The sequence below is a fragment of the Pecten maximus genome, chromosome 5 (assembly GCF_902652985.1).
Source record: "Pecten maximus chromosome 5, xPecMax1.1, whole genome shotgun sequence".
NCBI lineage: Eukaryota > Metazoa > Mollusca > Bivalvia > Pectinida > Pectinidae > Pecten > Pecten maximus.
Genome location: NC_047019.1, coordinates 35,213,390 through 35,235,487, shown reverse-complemented (window position 1 = coordinate 35,235,487; position 22,098 = coordinate 35,213,390). Strand labels below are relative to the sequence as shown.

The 22,098-nt window shown below is 36.6% G+C and overlaps 1 protein-coding gene across 1 annotated transcript in view; it reads right to left on the bottom strand.

Moving 5' to 3' along the window:
* Positions 1 to 22,098, bottom strand: part of LOC117327889 (tolloid-like protein 1) — a 166,571-nt gene that overhangs the window by 84,965 nt on the left and 59,508 nt on the right. The window lies entirely within an intron of this gene.

Genomic DNA, 22,098 nt, shown 5'->3' with positions numbered 1-22,098 from the left:
TGATTCTTTCAACAACATCTTTCAAGTAGAAATACAATACTGTACTGGTAGGCCACAAATGTCTAATGGATTCTTCCCTGTGTTATTTGTGTATGGAATAACAGCTCAAGGTCAATGATCAACAACCAGCTTCAGCTAGCGATAGAAAGCAAGTCTTTGAGTTAAAATTCAAGTGCCACTAATTATGACATTTTTATACTTTTGAAATTAAGCCTGTCATAACCACTGAGTAAATATATAATAACCTTTTCAACAACCAAACAGCTTCCTAGAAAACAATGACCTATATTAAGAGATAAGTGATTGTCACACATTACATATTCCAGCTGAAAACTGCTTCCTATACCTTGGCATCTTAACAATCAACACTCTTCCTATACCTGGGCATGTTAACAATCGACAAGCTTCCTATACCTGGGCATGTTAACAATCAACAAGCTTCCTATACCTGGGCATGTTAACAATGGACAAGCTTCCTATACCTGGGCATGTTAACAATCGACAAGCTTCCTATACCTGGGCATGTTAACAATCAACAAGCTTCCTATACCTGGGCATGTTAACAATCGACAAGCTCCCTATACCTGGGCATGTTAACAATGGACAAGCTTCCTATACCTGGGCATGTTAACAATCAACAAGCTTCCTATACCTGGGCTTGTTAACAATTGACAAGCTTCCTATACCTGGGCTTGTTAGCAATTGACAAGCTTCCTATACCTGGGCATGTTAATAATCAACAAGCTTCCTATACCTGGGCATGTTAACAATCAACAAGCTTCCTATACCTGGGCTTGTTAACAATCAACAAGCTTCCTATACCTGGGCATGTTAAAAATCAACAAGCTTCCTATACCTGGGCATGTTAAAAATCGACAAGCTTCCTATACCTGGGCATGTTAACAATCAACAAGCTTCCTATACCTGGGCATGTTAAAAATCAACAAGCTTCCTATACCTGGGCATAATTAATCGACAAGCTTCCTATACCTGGGCATGTTAACAATCAACAAGCTTCCTATACCTGGACATGTTAATAATCACCAAGCTTCCTATACCTGGGCATGTTAATAATCAACAAGCTTCCTATACCTGGGCTTGTTAAAAATCAACAAGCTTCATATACCTGGGCATGTTAAAAATCGACAAGCTTCCTATACCTGGGCATGTTAAAAATCGACAAGCTTCCTATACCTGGGCATGTTAACAATCAACAAGCTTCCTATACCTTGGCATGTTAACAATCAACAAGCTTCCTATACCTGGGCATGTTAAAAATCGACAAGCTTTCTATACCTGGGCATGTTAACAATCGACAAGCTTCCTATACCTGGGCATGTTAACAATCAACAAGCTTCCTATACCTGGGCATGTTAACAATCAACAAGCTTATATACCTGGGCATGTTAACGATCAACAAGCTTCCTATACCTGGGCATGTTAACAATCAACAAGCTTCCTATACCTGGGCATGTTAACAATCAACAAGCTTCCTATACCTGGGCATGTTAACAATCAACAAGCTTCCTAAACCTGGGCATGTTTAATCGACAAGCTTTCTATTATCCTGGGCATGTTAACAATCAACAAGCTTCCTATACCTGGGAATGTTAACAATCCACAAGCTTCCTATACCTGGGCATGTTAATAATCGACAAGCTTCCTATACCTTGGCATGTTAACAATCGACAAGCTTCCTATACCTGGGCATGTTAACAATCAACAAGCTTCCTATACCTGGGCATGTTAACAATAAACAAGCTTCCTATACCTGGGCATGTTAACAATCAACAAGATTCCTATACCTGGCATGTTAACAATCAACAAGCTTCCTATACCTGGACATGTTAACAATCGACAAGCTTCCTATACCTGGGCATGTTAACAATGGACAAGCTTATATACCTGGGCCTGTTAACAATGGACAAGCTTCCTATACCTGGGCATGTTAACAATCAACAAGCTTCCTATACCTGGGCATGTTAACAATCAACAAGCTTCCTATACCTGGGCATGTTAACGATCAACAAGCTCCCTATACCTGGGCATGTTAACAATCAACAAGCTTCCTATACCTGGGCATGTTAACAATCAACAAGCTTCCTATACCTGGGCATGTTAACAATCAACAAGCTTCCTATACCTGGGCATGTTAATAATCAACAAGCTTCCTATACCTGGGCATGTTAACAATCGACAAGCTTCCTATACCTGGGCATGTTAATAATCAACAAGCTTCCTATACCTGGGCATGTTAATAATCAACAAGCTTCCTATACCTGGGCATGTTAACAATCAACAAGCTTCCTATACCTGGGCATGTTAACAATCAAAAAGCTTCCTATACCTGGGCATGTTAACAATCAACAAGCTTCCTATACCTGGGCATGTTAACAATCAACAAGCCTCCTATACCTGGGCATGTTAACAATCAACAAGCTTCCTATACCTGGGCATGTTAACAATCAACAAGCTTCCTATACCTGGGCATGTTAACAATTGACAATGTCAATCATGCATTGGAAATATCTGAACTTTACATTGTGAAGCAATTAAGGATGCTGTAGAAAGGTTATATTACAAGAATATGTGATTACTGATAAATTACAAGAATATGTGATTACTGATAAATTACAAGAATTTGTGATTACTGATGGATTACAGGAATATGTGATTACTGATAAATTACAAGAATATGTGATTACTGATAAATTACAAGAATATGTGATTACTGATGGATTACAGGAATATGTGAATACTGATATGAAAAGGGTTACAGGAATTATTACAGTCAATACCATTGATATTATTATCATGTTTGAAACTTCTAGGATACTACTTTTTTAGTGAAATCACACATTAACTTAATACGTTATTTGGCTAGGTGGCGCTCTGCATCAATCACTGTCAGACAGTGTTTACCTTAAACGCACTGCATGTTTGTCCAATCGTTTACGTCTCTGGTTTGTGACGTAAATGATGTAATCTAACATCAATCAATTTGGAGTGAGCAAGATTACATTTAATAAAAGGCTTCTTCCCGATAGCACGATAAGCATGATACAGATAGTCATTGGCTGTTTTATATCCTTTCCTTCAGAGTAACAAAGTAATAAATGTACAATATGTAAAATAGACTTGTGATGACATGCAATACTCAATCATCTTATTTACTGAAAAATAAAGTAAGAGTTCTGAGTATGTTATGCACAAACACACTTAAGTATTTACAATTATATCAAATTTCTTAAACAGCAACTAATTTTCATAATTTCCAGAATACAAGTTAATTTTCACAAAACTGCATGGAGTATCTTTTTAATCCTGCCACTGAATTCAAACACTCAAATTATCTTTAACTGAGAGATAATATTTATAAATATGGACTTTGCAGTATTTGATGGATTGAAAAAGATATATTAAAAAAATAAATTTATCATTAAATTCACATATCATTATAGAAATGGCTTCCAGAATCAAACTTCAAATTAAAAAAAAAAAAAAATCTTTGACAATGTTTACAGAACAATTTGCCTGTTAGTACACAAAATAACAAATCTAGGATACACTGTAAATAAGGGAAATATTCACTGTAAACATACTTATTTTGGTGGACTCAAATTTTAGCGCATAACCAAATTTAAATGATGAATTTATGCACTCACAATATTTCTGTAGAAAGCAATATACAGGAACTGTAATTCACACAAACATAATTTAGCAGAATGATTTCAGCGCGAAAATTGCCAAAATAAGATTACCGCTAAAATATGTTCCTTTACAGTATGTATTAATTAATCAATAGAAAAAGGTGGGATCCCTTCCTCTATCCCCCAAGGTTTGCAGACCTTAAAGATAGTTTGTACTGCCTATAACATGATGGTTAAAATTTCCACTGATGATTGGTGTATCTGTTACAACTGGACATATATAGGATAATATTGACCAGGGAACACATCAGTCTATTGGTGAAATTATTATCAACTGGTCTCACAGTAGTTTCCAGACAGGAATCTGCTTGGTCATTTATCAGGAGTAAATTAAAATCTTGTGGACCTCATTATCATCACCATGATGTCTGTCAGACACTTATATATAGGGATTCATTGTATATCTAGGGCAGAAAAGGAAAGGAGAGCAAAGATCAGTAAGAGAAGATAAGGCAGTAAAGAGGAGGAAGTGAAGATGAGGAAAGGAGGAGATAAAGATATAAACAGAGGCTGAAGATGATACAGAGATTGAAGATGATGAGGTAGATGAGGATGTAAAGATGAGGATGAGGATGAGGATGTACAAGTGAGGATATAAATATACAGAGTTTGAAGATGATATTTAGGTATGGATGAGGAAGTGAAGATAAGGGTGAGGAGGAGGAGATAAAGTAGATCTGAGTGTGAATATTAAAGATGAAGACTGACTGGTGCCCATGGGGAGATGAAGATGCAAATGGAATGATGAAGAGAGAGAGTTGAAGATGAGAACGTCAAGATGCAGATGAGGAACAAAAGTGAGGTGAAAATTAGGAAGGAATTAAAGGGGAGTTTTAGAAGTTGACAATATAGCAATTAATAGCAACACTGGGTCACAGTAATTGATTTAAGTCTGTAATACGATGACACCTCAACACTGGGTCACACTAACTGATTTAAGTCTGTAATACGATGACACCTCAACACTGGGTCACACTAACTGATTTAAGTCTGTAATACCATGACACCTTAACACTGGGTCACACTTATTGATTTAAGTCTATAATACCATGACACCTTAATACTGGGTCACACTAATTGGTTTAAGTCCGTAATATACCACAACACCTTAACACTGGGCCACACTAATTGGTTTAAGTCTGTAATACCATGACACCTTAACACTGGGTCACACTAATTGGTTTAAGTCTGTACTACCACAATACCCTAACTCTGGGTCACACTAATTGGTTTAAGTCTGTAATACCACGACACCTTAACACTGGGTCACACTAATTGATTTAAGTCTGTAATACCATGACACCTTAACACTGGGTCACACTAATTGGTTTAAGCCTGTAATACCATGACACCTTAACACTGGGTCACACTAATTGGTTTAAGTCTGTAATACCACGACACCTTAACACTGGGTCACAGTAATGTATATAAGTCTGTAATACCATGACACATTAACACTGGGTCACACTAATTGATTTAAGTCTGTAATACCACAACACCTTAACACTGGGTCACACGTACTAATTGATTTAAGTCTGTAATACCATGACACCTTAACACTGGGTCACACTAACTGATTTAAGTCTGTAATACCACGACACCTTAACACTGGGTCATACTAACTGATTTAAGTCTGTAATACCACGACACCTTAACACTGGGTCACACTAATTGGTTTAAGTCTGTAATACCACGACACCTTAACACTGGGTCACACTAATTGGTTTAAGTCTGTAATACCATGACACCTTAACACTGGGTCACACTAACTGATTTAAGTCTGTAATACCACGACACATTAACACTGGGTCATACTAACTGATTTAAGTCTGTAATACCACAACACATTAACACTGGGTCGCACTAATTGGTTTAAGCCTGTAATACCATGACACCTTAACACTGGGTCACACTAACTGATTTAAGTCCGTAATACCACGACACATTAACACTGGGTCACACTAATTGGTTTAAGTCTGTAATACCATGACACCTTAACACTGGGTCGCACTAATTGGTTTAAGCCTGTAATAGCATGACACCTTAACACTGGGTCACACTAATTGATTTAAGTCTGTAATACCACGACACCTTATCACTGCGTCACACTAATTGATTTAAGCCTGGATGTTGATGAATTTAGCGGATTTATGTTGTAGGGATATCACATGGTCATCAGGAAATTTTTTTGTTTTCTTATACAATTATCATAATCATTGAAATGCTGACACAATATAAATATTGTTTACTTAGTTTGCAATCCTATCAATACCCAATGGTCATTTGGTAGCTTAGCATCAGTAGTAGTTGGTGGTTACCGTGCTGAGCAACATACCATGTATAAGAGGCCAATTGCATACTTTCCAGAGCAAACTGGGATCAAGTATCTTCCCAAATGCATGACAGACACATGGTGGTCAGTGATCTGGCCTTCCTTTAGGTTTATGGGGTAATAGTTTTTGAAATAATAAAAAAATATAAAACAAACTAGATACCTGATTGTATCTGAAATATATAAAGCTAGCTGCAATATTCTCATATTAATCTTTTAGTTCATGTTCTCTCATCAATGAACTACTTCAAGATACTGTCTTTGACAACAGTAGCTATGGTAACAATTAAAAGATGGTATCTCCATCCCTCTTCGATTCCAGACATGTTGAATCCCTACAGGATATAGTATTATCAATATAATGCTGTTTCAGCATTTAACGTATCTTTCTAGTGTTAACTTAAGTTGACACTTTCTCCTTTTTTGTGACCTCTCTCTCATCCTGGTTCCAAATAAAGTGTTAAATGCCTTTTTCAGATCTCCTTGTGGAGTGCTCATTTAGTAGTAACACTTACGTCAGACTTCAACATTAATGGACATTTCAAAGGAAGATTCTATAACTTATAGGACAGCTCTCTATTACTTCAGCATCACATACCCCTAATTTATGGCTATGATAAGGTGTTAGGTCTGTCACGGTTTGTGTTTCAGCCTACTAACTATACATAATCTAGGATGTATGACAACAACAAGGGCCCAATGGGCCCAAATCGCTCACCTGCAATGCAGTGATCTTTTCATATATGGATCCTGCAGTTATTTGAAAGCATGCTACAGGACCAATATAATAATGTCTCTCTGCACTTTGGCTTTTCACTTGAAGTCATTTAAAGATTTAAGCATACTTGATCGACGTGACCTTGAATGCGAGTCAGGGTCATTCATTTGAACAAACTTGGTAGCCCTTTACCCCAGCATGCTACAGACACAATATTAACTCCATGGGACTCTTGGTTATTGAGAAGAAGTCGTGTCAAGATTTTAGCCTTTTTGACTCCTGTGACCTTGAATGAAGGTCAAGGTCATTCATTTGAACAAACTTGGTAGCCCTTTACCCAAGCATGCTACAGACCCAATATCAACTCCCTGGGACTCTTGGTTATTGAGAAGAAGTCGTTTAAAGATTTTAGCCTTTTTGACTCCTGTGACCTTGAATGAAGATCAAGGTCATTCATTTGAACAAACTTGCGAGCCCTTCACCCCAGCATGCTACAGGCCAAATATTAGGTCTCTGGGACTATTGGTAATTGAGAAGAAGTTGTTAAAATTTTTAGCCTTTTTGACTCCTGTGACCTTGAATGAAGGTCAAGGTCATTCATTTGAACAAACTTGGTAGCCCTTTACCCCAGCATGCTACAGGCCAAATATCAACTCCCTGGGACTCTTGGTTATTGAGAAGAAGTCGTTTAAAGATTTTAGCCTGTTTGGTCCCTGTGACATTGAATGAAGGTCAAGGTCATTCATTTGAACAAACTAGGTAGCCCTTCACCCCAGCATGCTACAGACCCAATACCAACTCCCTGGGACTGTTGGTTATTGAGAAGAAGTCGTTTAAAGATTTTAGCCTTTTTGACTCCTGTGACCTTGAATGAAGATCAAGGTCATTCATTTGAACAAACTTGGGAGCCCTTCACCCCAGCATGCTACAGGCGAAATATTAGGTCTCTGGGACTCTTGCTTTTTGAGAAGAAGTTGTTTAAAGATTTTAGCATATTTGACCCCTGTGACCTTCAATGAAGGTCAAGGTCATTCATTTCAACAAACTTGGTAGCCCTTTACCCCAGCATGCTACAGACCCAATATCAACTCCCTGGGCCTCTTGCTTATTGAGAAGAAGTCATTTAAAGATTTTAGCCTTTTTGACTCCTGTGACCTTGAATGAAGGTCAAGGTCATTCATTTGAACAAACTTGGGAGCCCTTCATCCTAGCATGCTGCAGGCCAAATATTAGGTCTCTGGATCTGTTGGTTATTGAGAAGAAGTCGTTTAAAGATTTTAGCCTTTTTGACTCCTGTGACCTTGAATGAAGGTCAAGGTCATTCATTTGAACAAACTTGGGAGCCCTTCATCCTAGCATGCTGCAGGCCAAATATTAGGTCTCTGGATCTGTTGGTTATTGAGAAGAAGTCGTTTAAAGATTTTAGCCTTTTTGACTCCTGTGACCTTGAATGAAGGTCAAGGTCATTCATTTGAACAAACTTGGTAGACCTTCACCCCAGCATGCTACAGACCCAATATCAAGTCCCTGGGTCTTTTGGCTATTTAGAAGAAGTCGTTTAATTTTTTTTTAGCATATTTGACCCCTGTGACCTTGAATGAAAGTCAAGGTCATTCATTTGAACAAACTTGGTAGCCCTTCACCCCAGCATGCTACAGACCTAATATCAACTCCCTGGGACTCTTGGTTATTGAGAAGAAGTCGTTTAAAGATTTTAGCCTTTTTGACTCCTGTGACCTTGAATGAAGGTCAAGGTCATTCATTTGAACAAACTTGGGAGCCCTTCATCCTAGCATGCTGCAGGCCAAATATTAGGTCTCTGGATCTGTTGGTTATTGAGAAGAAGTCGTTTAAAATTTTTTAGCCTTTTTGACTCCTGTGACCTTGAATGAAGGTCAAGGTCATTCGTTTGAACAAACTTGGTAGACCTTCACCCCAGCATGCTACAGACACAAAATCAAGTCCCTGGGTATTTTGGCTATTTAGAAGAAGTCGTTTAATTTTTTTTTAGCATATTTGACCCCTGTGACCTTGAATGAAAGTCAAGGTCATTCATTTGAACAAACTTGGTAGCCCTTCACCCCAGCATGCTACAGACCTAATATCAACTCCCTGGGACTCTTGGTTATTGAGAAGAAGTCGTTTAAAGATTTTAGCCTTTTTGACCCCTGTGACCTTGAATGAAGGTCAACGTTATTCATTTGAACAAACTTGGTAGCCCTTCACCCCAGCATGCTACAGGCCCAATATTAGGTCTCTGGGCCTTTTGGTTATTGAGAAGAAGTTGCTTGAATGGAAAAGTTGACGCCGGACGGACGGACGACGGACGCCGCGCCACGGCATAAGCTCACTTGCCCTTCGGGCAGGTGAGCTAATAATGGTCCCTTGTCGGTAAGTTGGACAAACAAGACATGTATTGATTACTGTGTGTTTTTTCTATAGTGGACTAAATATAACATGTATATACATGTATATGCTTTTCTTAATGAGAAGATTATCTGATACATCTGAAGCTGTGGGATTCAAAAGGGTAGGTAGTTGTCTTAAATATTCAAAGGTATTGAGGGGATGACTTGAGTGATGAAGTTAGGGGAAATGATGACTTGAGTGATGAAGACACTGGAGGGGATGAATTGAATAATGAAGACAGGAGGAGATGACTTGAGTGATGAAAACAGGGAGGAGATGACTTGAGTGATGAAGACAGAGGAGGAGATGACTTGAGTGATGAAGACAGGGGAGGGGATGACTTGAGTGATGAAGATAGGAGGGGATGACTTGAGTGATGAAGACAGAGGAGGGAAAGACTTGAGTGATGAAGACAGGGGAGGATATCTTGAGTGATGTGATGAGGAGCCAGAGTTGATGACTTGAGTGATGAAGATAGAGGAGGGGATAACTGCAGTGAGGCAGCCAGAAATCAATTTAAAAAATAATGGTTCCCATCAGTCTCGTTAAATATATATTATTACATAAGGATTGTGTAGTATGTCTCTCTTTACATGTTGATTTTCTTATCCCATAGGAACATGTATATAAGGACTTTCTACATAAAACTTGGTGTTTTTGACGAGACAATTCCTTTCATTACAAATGTATCTTCATGAAAAATAATTGCCATCGTAAGCCAGGAACATGTACCATCATTACCAAACCTCTCACCTATAATCTGATTTTATAATGGCAATACGCAAATTACGGAAGTGTTGGGTGTGTGTTAGTGTCGGTAAGGCCAGACTGTCTCCCACTGACTTCCTGTGTTTGTCAGGAGCTGTACACAGGCATCCAATAGTAACAATTTAAGCTCAAAAACGATAGAGATTGCATTCAATTCGAGATCAGCATAACTCTTGTTCCCTGCTGTGACAGACAATGTGTGCTATGATTTATGATGCTGCACACATGTTAACCACCATGCATAAATATTCCTCAGTTAGGGTGATTGCTGGATATTTGAGTTCAAATTTTGGAGAACAAATGCCTTCTACTACAACACAATTGAACCATTTGTAGTTACATAGCACCACAAACCATTATAGTAACACTGCACCATAAACCATTTATAGTAACACAGTGCAACAAACCATTCATAGTAACATAGCACCACAAACCAATTATATTAACACAGCATCACAAACCATTCATAGTAACACAGCGCAACAAACCATTTATAGTAACATAGCACCACAAACCATATTTATAGTTACATAGCACCACAAACTATTTATAGTAACACAGCACCACAAACCAATTATAGTAACATAGCACCACAAACCAATTATAGTAACACTGTACCACAAACAATTTATAGTTATACAGCACCACAAACCATATTTATAGTTACATAGCACCACAAACCATTTATAGTAACACAGCACCACAAACCATTGATAGTTACACAGCACCACAAACCATTTATAGTTACACAGTGCAACAAACCATTTATAGTAACATAGCACCACAAACCATTCATAGTTACACAGCACCACAAACCATTTATAGTAACACTGCACCACAACCCATTTATAGTTACACAGCGCAACAAACCATTCATAGTATCATAGCACCACAAACCAATTATAGTAACATAGTAGAACAAACTACTTATAGTAGCATAGCACCACAAACCATTTATAGTTATACAGCACCACAAACCATTTATAGTAACACAGCACCACAAACCATTTATAGTAACATAGCACCACAAACCAATTATAGTAACATAACACCACAAACCATTTATAGTAACATAGCACCACAACCCATTTATAGTTACACTGTACCACAAACCATATTTATAGTTACGTAGCGCAACAAACCATTTATAGTTTCACTGCACCACAAACCATATTTATAGTTACATAGCACCACAAACCATTTAAAGTAACACAGAATCACAACCCATTTATAGTTATACAGCACCACAAACCATTTATAGTAACACAGCACCACAAACCATTTATAGTACATTGTAACACAGCACCACAAACCATTTATAGTAACATAGCACCACAAACCATTTATAGTAACATAGCACCACAAATCATTTGTAGTTATACAGCAACACAAACCATTTATAGTTATACAGCACCACAAACTATTTATAGTAGCATAGCACCACAAACCATTTATAGTCATACAGCACCACAAACCATATTTATAGTAACATAGCACCACAAACCATTTATAGTAACATAGCACCACAAACTATTTATAGTAAAACAGCACCACAAACCATTGATAGTTACACAGCACCACAAACCATTTATAGTTACACAGTGCAACAAACCATTTATAGTAACATAGCACCACAAACCATTCATAGTTACACAGCACCACAAACCATTTATAGTAACACTGCACCACAACCCATTTATAGTTACACAGCGCAACAAACCATTTATAGTAACACTGCACCACAAACCATTCATAGTTACACAGCACCACAAACCATTTATAGTAACACAGCACCACAAACCATTTATAGTAACATAGCACCACAAACCATTTATAGTAACATAGCACCACAAACCTCTTATAGTAACATAGCACCACAAACCATTTATAGTTATATAGCACCACAAACCATTTATAGTTATACAGCACCACAAACCATTCATAGTTACACAGCACCACAAACCATTTATAGTAACACTGCACCACAAACCATTTATAGTAACATAGCACCACAAACCATTTATAGTTATAGAGCACCACAAACTAATTATAGTTACATAGCACCACAAACCATTCATAGTTACACAGCACCACAAACCATTTATAGTAATATAGCATCACAAACCATATATATTTATACAGCACCACAAACCATTTATAGTAACATAGCACCACAAACCATTTATAGTAACATAGCACCACAAACTATTTATAGTAACATAGCACCACAAACCATTTATAGTAACACAGCACCACAAACCATTTATAGTTATAGAGCACCACAAACTATTTATAGTTACATAGCACCACAAACCATTCATAGTTACACAGCACCACAAACCATTTATAGTAATATAGCATCACAAACCATATATATTTATACAGCACCACAAACCATTTATAGTAACATAGCACCACAAACCATTTATAGTTATACAGCACCACAAACCATTTATAGTTATACAGCACCACAAACCATTTATAGTAACACAGCACCACAAACCAACTATAGTAACACTGCACCACAAACCATTTATAGTAACATAGCACCACAAACCATTTATAGTAACATAGCACCACAAACCATTTATAGTAACACAGCACCACAACCCATTTATAGTAACATAGCACCACAACCCATTTATAGTAACACTGCACCACAAACCATTTATAGTAACACAGCACCACAAACCATTTATAGTAACATAGCACCACAAACCATTTATAGTAACACAGCACCACAAACCATTTATAGTAACATAGCACCACAACCCATTTATAGTAACACTGCACCACAAACCATTTATAGTAACACAGCACCACAAACCATTTATAGTTATACAGCACCACAAACCATTTATAGTAACACTGCACCACAAACCATTTATAGTTATACAGCACCACAAACCATATTTATAGTAACATAACACCAAATTTATTACACTGTTAAATGACTCAATATACAAAAGACATCCAGTCACTATAACTAGTAGGTTATCATAATATTTGTGGACACGTTTATATTTTACTGCTTGAGAAGACATTTAATTTCATGTTGACATAAATTCAGGCTAATCTGAGTATCCAATCCATTGGACCAGTGTTCATCCCAGATATGACAGAATTTGACAGATCCAATTGTCTTGAGATGTCAGGAACACAACAGAAATGCAGTTTGAAATCTCTGTCAATCAAACACTAAACTTAATTGAAAATTCGGAAAAAAGACTGAATTTTTTAACTATCTGAATTAGAAAATCAACTATGGATTTAACTCAAACAGATTTAATTTAGATTTAATTTAAATCTTTAAAGATTTTTTCTTCTGTTTGTATGAATGGCATGCTGACTGTTGGTTGTTGAAACATCTTGGCATATTTAGACATTCTGTCCATGCACAGACATTAATTTTACTTTTACATAAAAATCTGCAGGAATTAAAGCCCTCTTTTGTCTGACACTTGGAAAAATATCAAGAGTTGGGAAAAACTCCAGATGTTGTCAAACAGAAATTCAACAATTTGTCAATCTAAGTCAAATCTGAAAAAAAATCAAAACATTTCATGCATATATTCATGATTTTCAAACCAAGTTGGTTCATTTTTTTCTTTTGGTTATTTTCATAGTGCTTGCATGTGTTTTAAAACTTAAGGCGGTTTGTTGTAGCCGTAGGAGGAAAAATGAATTTATATTCTTTTTCTCTGTGTACAATTTTATTCCATGTACATTCAGTTAAACTTCATGACAATAACAAAACAATTTATACTACTGATTATACCAACATTATTTCTCATATCTACACATTTATACAGATACTTACTGTTTTATTCTTAATATCAGGACAAAACCAAATTACCATTTCTATTCAGTATATACAAGATAACAAGACTTGTAACGATTGATAGACTACCAGACTTGTTAGATAGACTACCACAGACTTGTTAGATAGACTACCACAGACTTGTTAGATAGACCACCACAGACTACCACAGACTACCACAGACTTGTTAGATAGACTACCACAGACTTGTTAGATAGACTACCACAGACTTGTTAGATAGACTACCACAGACTTGTTAGATAGACTACCACAGACTTGTTAGATAGACCACCACAGACTACCACAGACTACCACAGACTTGTTAGATAGACTACCACAGACTTGTTAGATAGACTACCACAGACTTGTTAGATAGACTACCACAGACTTGTTAGATAGACCACCACAGACTTGTTAGATAGACTACCACAGACTTGTTAGATAGACTACCACAGACTTGTTAGATAGACTACCACAGACTTGTTATACACTACCACAGACTTGTTAGATAGACTACCACAGACTTGTTAGATAGACTACCACAGACTTGTTAGATAGACTACCACAGACTACCACAGACTACCACAGACTTGTTAGATAGACTACCACAGACTTGTTAGATAGACTACCACAGACCTTTCAGATAGACAACCACAGACTTTAATTGTTTCAGTTTAATGATTGAGTACAAATTACATATTTGATATTGACATATTGTAAACATTTTCTCAGCTGCTTAAAAAACAAGAAAAACAAGCTTCATGCATATTTAGTTCATATCACTGTCACAAGGAAAATACATTTTTAAGACATATTTCAAAAGATCACATCTTAAAAACATATGTTATCCTCTGATATTGTCTTTTGACAGCTTGCACATTTCAAAAGAATTATTTTTTGTTATCTGAGAGACTGAGAGCAAGAAGCAATATAAGAAATGGAGTTTGATGATGCTACACTTTGAGCTGCTGTTGGTACTTGGACAAGTTAAGAGAGAAATGTCACTAAGACAATGGCTATATAGATTGTTTGTTTACACAGAAATCATTTTTCATCGAAAGTTATTACTGAAGCTGTTGTAGATTTAACACAGATATATCACTCTGTCTTTGGATCTAGATCCATGTTCATTTGGCAGTACAACTTTTATTGGAAAAGCTGTATCAGTCCAGTTTACTGTAGATTATTATAAACACCATTCTCAAATGTATATAGTGATATTAATGGCATGCCATAGCTTTTTATTTTATGACTTCCTAGCCAGGCTTTTCTCCTAAATATAATGTTCTGTCACAAACTATTCAACTGAAAATACTATACATCTGGTGAATATCTACATCAGTAACAACAGGCAATACAACACTGCATGGTAAAAAACATATGATGTAAGTGATACCAGGATCTCAGCACTGGTAAAAACATATGATGTAAGTGATATAGAGGATCTCAGCACTGGTAAAAACATATGATGTAAGTGATACCAGGATCTCAGCACTGGTAAAAACATATGATGTAAGTGATACCAGGATCTCAACACTGGTAAAAAACATATGATGTAAGTGATATAGAGGATATCAACACTGGTAAAAATATATGATGTAAGTGATACCAGGATCTCAGCACTGGTAAAACCATATGATGTAAGTGATATAGAGGATCTCAGCACTGGTAAAAACATATGATGTAAGTGATACCAGGATCTCAACACTGGTAAAAACATATGATGTAAGTGATACCAGGATCTCAACACTGGTAAAAATATATGATGTAAGTGATACCAGGATCTCAACACTGGTAAAAACATATGATGTAAGTGATACCAGGATCTCAACACTGGTAAAAACATATGATGTATTAAAGTGATACCAGGATCTCAACACTGGTAAAACATAAAATATAGATCGCGATCCTTATAAAATTATCACATTTTGTAACTTTAGGTATGGTATACAACAGCTGTCTACATTCTCTTTTTCCATTGATCTTTAATTATATTTTGTAACTTTAGGTATGATATGTAGGGGTATTAATAAGTCGTATGCCTCATATTGAAGGAGGTACAGTTGAGTGTGTACTCAAGGATGTTCTTTTTAAGTCCTTCTATTCGCTGTATATCCAAGGACTGGTCTCATTTGGTTAGTTTATATCAATGAGGTAGCACTCTAAAGTAAACATTTTGCAAAATGGACAAAATTGGTTAGGGTTCGGGTGAAAGAGTCTGTCATTGCCATATGGATGCCATTCATGATTGTAGCTTTAAATTGATTGAGCATCCACCTTATTCACCTGGTTTCGCTCCATCAGACTTTCATCTATTTCCAAAACTGAAAACAGCTATTTCAGGCACCCTAACCCTAACCCAAACCCAAACATGCAGTAGATGACTTTCTGAACAGCCAAGAAAAGGAGTTCTATAAAAGTGGCATTGAGGCCCTTAAACACTGCTGGCAAAAGTGTATAGATACTGAAAGGGGATAATGTTGAAAAATAATACAATATGTCCGGTAAAATTCAAATCCTTCAATATGACGCTCACGATATATCAATCAGCCTTCGTATAAAACAGTCTACATTCTCGTTTTCTATAGATCCTTAATTATGATTCTTTGTCAGAGACGCAGCACTTTTAAGATCACATGTCAGTAGGAAAGAACAGGAAATCCTGGAGTGTAGTTTATGGTCAGTGATAGGTCACTCTAATAAATACCAGTCACAGACAGTCAAACTAATCTCACTTCTAGGGACATAACTACTGCATTAAGGATCACTTCTACATAACCTGTTCAATAACCATTTGGCTGTGGTGCCGTAAAGGTCTACACTAAAGTGTATAATACTGACCATTTAAAGTTCACTTAAACAAAATTTAAATTGCATTAACACAAGGTAAGTGTACTCTTTATTGCTAGAGGGCATAAAACTGCTGGAGCTCAGAACACCGAACCATTTTGACGGTAAGGGGCTGGAGATATAAACTGACAGCATCACGACGGCCATCGCGTCTGTTAGACATTACAGAGTCGAGACATATACAGAGACTAAAACCAAGTTAATGACAGAAACATGAGGTTACACTCTCAGTCATCAGCAATGACCTCTGGGGCCAGGTTTCAAATGACCTCTGGGGCCAGGTTTTCAGAGTTTACACGAAGTCAGGAGTCTGTATCACGCCCACCCAAATACGGCCATATTTGTAAATCTTGAATAATGAATAAAAACAAATGAAGGACAAGATTTCCATTCTACTTTAAAATCATTTGTAAATTGTGGTTTTACTGGCCATTGCTCTAAGCTTTTCAAATGCCATTTAGAATAAGGAGGAAATAACCTTCAGTATAGGGCTATCCTTTACAGCTTTAACTCACCTAGTGCTTACTGCAAACATACTCCTATTGTAGTTCTTAATTTTGTAAAAGACAGACTTAAATAGAAACACTAAAGTTAAAACAGAGAACTCACTGCACTTGGAATCAAATAAGTATGAAGGTGACCTTTACGAGGACATTCAGCACACACGCTAAACTTGGGACCAGCACGTGTCAGCCAGAAGCCTGACTTTCCCAATAAATCTCCCTACACTAGTGTCTACACCAACATCGGAGGATGTCCGCGACCCCAGAGAGAACTTACATCTCACAGTCACTTTTAATGAGAATTAAAACCTTTCCCATCACGTTTGTTCTTTATAAGACCAGGACCTACTGGTTTGTTAAACCTCTGGAGAGTGTGAGAAACATTTTGCAGCATCCTGTAATTGTTCTCCCTAAAGGTTGAAATATCTACCAAGTAACAATTCAGCCTGCATGAACATTAGTTGGTATGTACCTGAGATGTACAGAGATTGAAGAATGAGAGAAATTTCTCCTGTACTTCACAGGAAAATCTCTGTTTTTGGTAGGTAAAAGACAAATACAGGGGTAGAGAAAGACAGTTTGACACTTAATTGCTATGACATCATAATAATAAATTGTTGACATAATATCACTGTGTTGTTTCCATGACGTGCTATAATTTTTGTGAATAGGTATAATTTTCCGTCTAAGCTCAATGATTTTATGTTCATTTGTAGACGAAAAAGTATTTATTTCTAAGTACTGTACATGTATGCGAGAAAAAAAAATTAAACACAGATCATTGTGTTCTGTGGACATGGATATATATTATCTTGGCCTTCCTGTAAGAGTTTGGCTGGCAAACACTTGGCACGCCTTGTGCTGACCACCCAAACTCTCACACTCATGGTTGAGATATTCCTGTCCACAGAACAGACCCGTGTAAGATTCTATTAATCTAGGATGGATGGCCCAAATTGATCCTTAGCTGTCTATTTGTCTCATCAAAAACAACCAAGGACTACAACACATACTAACAAACACACATTGGGAGGGTGAATCCCAATTTTGACCCTGAATTCAGACAAAAATCAATACACCTTTAATATTCCTGATGTAGTTTGTCAAAATGAAGCATTCCAAACTTAGACTATGTAAATTCTCTTTCACTTTTAAAAGTTGGTAATTATGAAAAGACATCATTTACATTTCAATTTTTTTTTACTCATTTGGAGCTCTGCCTATTTGCACATGTACAAAGGCAGATGACATATTGCACTTCCTCTCACAGGGAAGATGACTCTTTGTCCCAAGAACAGCAAATATGGTGACATATGAATTCAACTTGTCAACAGGAGTAGGTGATAAAAGATTTAGAACCTAGTCTTTCTAAGCCCCAAGAGAGCCTATAATATTCCTTAATTTGTATGCAAATTGATTCAAAAGCCATATATTATCTTAACTATAGCCAGGGCCTCAAAATTGAGCTTTTAATGTTTTCCAAGCTTTCAAATTTTCTTGCCCTCGCTTTTCAAGGTATCCAATGGAATTGCTGAAGGACAAAGGAATACATGTAGAATTTTAACTAAACTTCAATACACAGTGTACGTTGATGGGCTTATTACCAGGCATGAACTTGTTACTGGATGAATACAAGTAGAATTTTAACTAAACTTAAATACACAGTGTACGTTGATGGGCTTATTACCAGGCATGAACTTGTTACTGGATGAATACATGTAGAATTTTAACTAAACTTAAATACACAGTGTACGTTGATGGGCTTATTACCAGGCATGAACTTGTTACTGGATGAATACATGTAGAATTTTAACTAAAATTCAATACACAGTGTACGTTAAGGGCTTATTACCAGGCATGAACTTGTTACTGGATGAATATGCATGTTCAAGAGACAGCACTCATATGCTGTTTCTGACACATCATTGCTCTCTCAAATGGCTGCTGTAAGAGGGAATTCTCTAGCTGTGACATATTGCACAAAAATGTGTAGTCTTAATCACAAGACAGGCTTTCACAGGCAAATTGATAAGTTGCTGTAAGAAAAATGCTGAATATAAATATTAGACTTTTAAGGGGACATATCAATGGAACATTGAAGTTAAGCCGTAAAAATGTTAATACCTGAACCTATACTGCCAGGAAATGACTGCACTCCATGGGATTTCCTCAACAAATAGACATACACAGATATACACAGCCCATTATCTTGGAAGGCAATAAAAATAGTAATGACACTCCTCGGAGTATTATAATAGTACTTCTGAATTAGCTTCAATCAGATTCTGCTTACAAATGGCTGCACTCAGTGCTTTCAGTGGGGTACAAATTAAAGCTTGTCGATAACTCAAGTTAAAAAAAATGGTAAACTTTAAACTTTTAAAAAATCCAGAACTATTGCTGGATATCAATTATAACAATCATGCCACAATTAAAAGAACAAAAATACCCTCATTCTGACTACCAAAATGGACCCTAAGATTGATGGTGACAATTCTTGTTAGAGATTTCTGATTGAGGAACCTGATTTTGGTGCCAAGTATAATTTATATCTAAGAGTTTGAAATTCTACTTCAGTTTACATGGGAACATCGGTACATCTATACACCAAGGGATCAACCTACATGTAATAGTTAAGAAAGAGCTCTGTACACGAACACTTTATCAATTTTGTCTAAAGATGCCAATCGAATTGTTGTCTTATTTTTTTCATCAGTCACAATTTTAATTTAACAGGCACAGCATGGAACCATATAGGAAACTTCCAGGTGAAATTGGATTACGATTGATATCACTTTAGTCCTTTTTGAGAAATAGTGTTGACAATCTGTAACATACTGGTCCAGAACCAACATGGCTGCTTCTCAACATGGGGAATATAGCAAAAGAAAAAAAAAAAGAAAAAAAAAAAAAAAGATTTTTTAGCAATGAAAAACAAGATAGCAAATCTTGTGTCTAGTTTTATCTTTTTATTATTAAAAATATGTATTTTTCTTCAGAACCTGTATCAACTATTGGGCTAATATAATAACGATTCAATCATTTGGAGTTTAATACAGTTTTATCATAGCAACTCTGCCTTCTCAAAGCCATTCACAAATTATCATCTTTGGTCATTTGGCCCTTTAGCTAGTGAGCCCTCCAATATCTTTCTCAAACTCCCGAGGAGAAAACCTCTGAAGCTGCCATTACAGCACTAATGGCTCACACACGACATTTCTTACACTTGCCCTAGCTACCATATACTCAAGCATTTACAGCTGAGTCTACAGAAACACAACAGAGAGATATGTTTCTTATCCAAGGATACAACACATACAGCACCCGTATGGGACTCAAACAAGCAGCCCTTTAGTCACGTGGCCCTAACACTTGTACAAGGATGTGATATGGAACAAAGTAGATAGCCTTCTTGTTTTATTAAACCTTTGTAGAATTACAGTCCCTTACAGCCATGCACTCTCTGCTGACTTAGAACATAGGGGCTTCCACTTACATCACACACATATAACTGCTTTACCTGATCTGAAATCTCCTTTATCTCTGAAGAATATATGATTATTGTGGCATCTCATGTATGTCAGTGAAAAATTAGTGACTTTAATCCCTTCATAAATACAATTCTCCTCTTGATTTTCTGTACAAGAAGACAGTTGATTTTGATGGTGTTTTTTACACTCCAGGAGTCCTGATATGCTATATATTGCCAGTTGGTTAGGAGTAATTGTCTCTCATTATTTCTCCTAATGATGCCAATTTGTTCACACTTGATTCAGCAAATCTAATGTAGGATCTGTAGGCACGCAGTAATTCAGCGGTACAGAAAATCAGCATTGGTAATATAGCATGTTAAATTTATAGGTCTATGATCACACTTCTGGTGTCAGCTCACCACAGATTTACGATTAGCATATATACCTGTGACCTGGAACTGATCCTCACAGTAATATACAATTAGCTGTGACAAATGAAAACTAGGTCAATCATTAAAATGTAGGTGTAAACTAAGTCAATCATTAAAATGTAGTTGTAAACTAGGTCAATCATTAAACTGTAGGTGTAAACTAGGTCAATCATTAAACTGTAGTTATAAACTAGGTCAATCATTAAACTGTAGGTGTAAACTAAGTCAATGATTAAAATAAACTGTAGTTGTAAACTAGCTGTATATAGGTTGATCATCAATTTAACTTCAAATCTTCTGAAACCCACTGGTCCGTCAGACCTTAATTGCCTCCCAGTACACAAGTTTGAAAAAATATCAATTACCAACTTGAGTCAGACCTCTGCCTACCAGTACACTATTCTGAAAGATGTTAAACATCTACTTGAGTCAGATCAACCCTTTCCTTCCAGTACACTATTCTGAATGATGTCAAACATCTACATGAGTCAGACCCCTGCCTGCCTTCTAGTACACTATTCTGACAAACTAATTAAAATTAGACTTGTAGTTCTGCTCCTCTACGATAATCTACCATACACTACAATACAAGATATAACTATACCCTGTGGGAGGTCATATCAATGGTCAATGCTCACTGGGAGTTGGACCCCTGTCCAGCAGCAAAATGGAGTCTGCAATCTGTCAAACACTCACCTTGAGTAACATGGTACTTAACGCAACATACAAGGTTAAACACAGGTAGGAAAACCATTGTTGTTTTGTGAAGAATACAGAATATGTGAGGATTGAAACAAGAGTTAAAATGTTTAATAACACAGCACTAGATATTGTTAACCACATATAACAATTAGTTACTGTGTACAGGGGCTGAAAAAAAATGTCCCAGTGAAACCAACACACAACACAGACAAAATTTACAAAAGTTTAAGACAAGTTACTACAATTATGGTACTGGGCAGTTACAGACATGTTACTATATGGAGTTATGGAAATAGTGTGGTTTGGAGATATAGACATTTAACTTTCATGTTATATACATGGTACTATTGAAATATAAATATTTGTGATGATCGAGTTGACA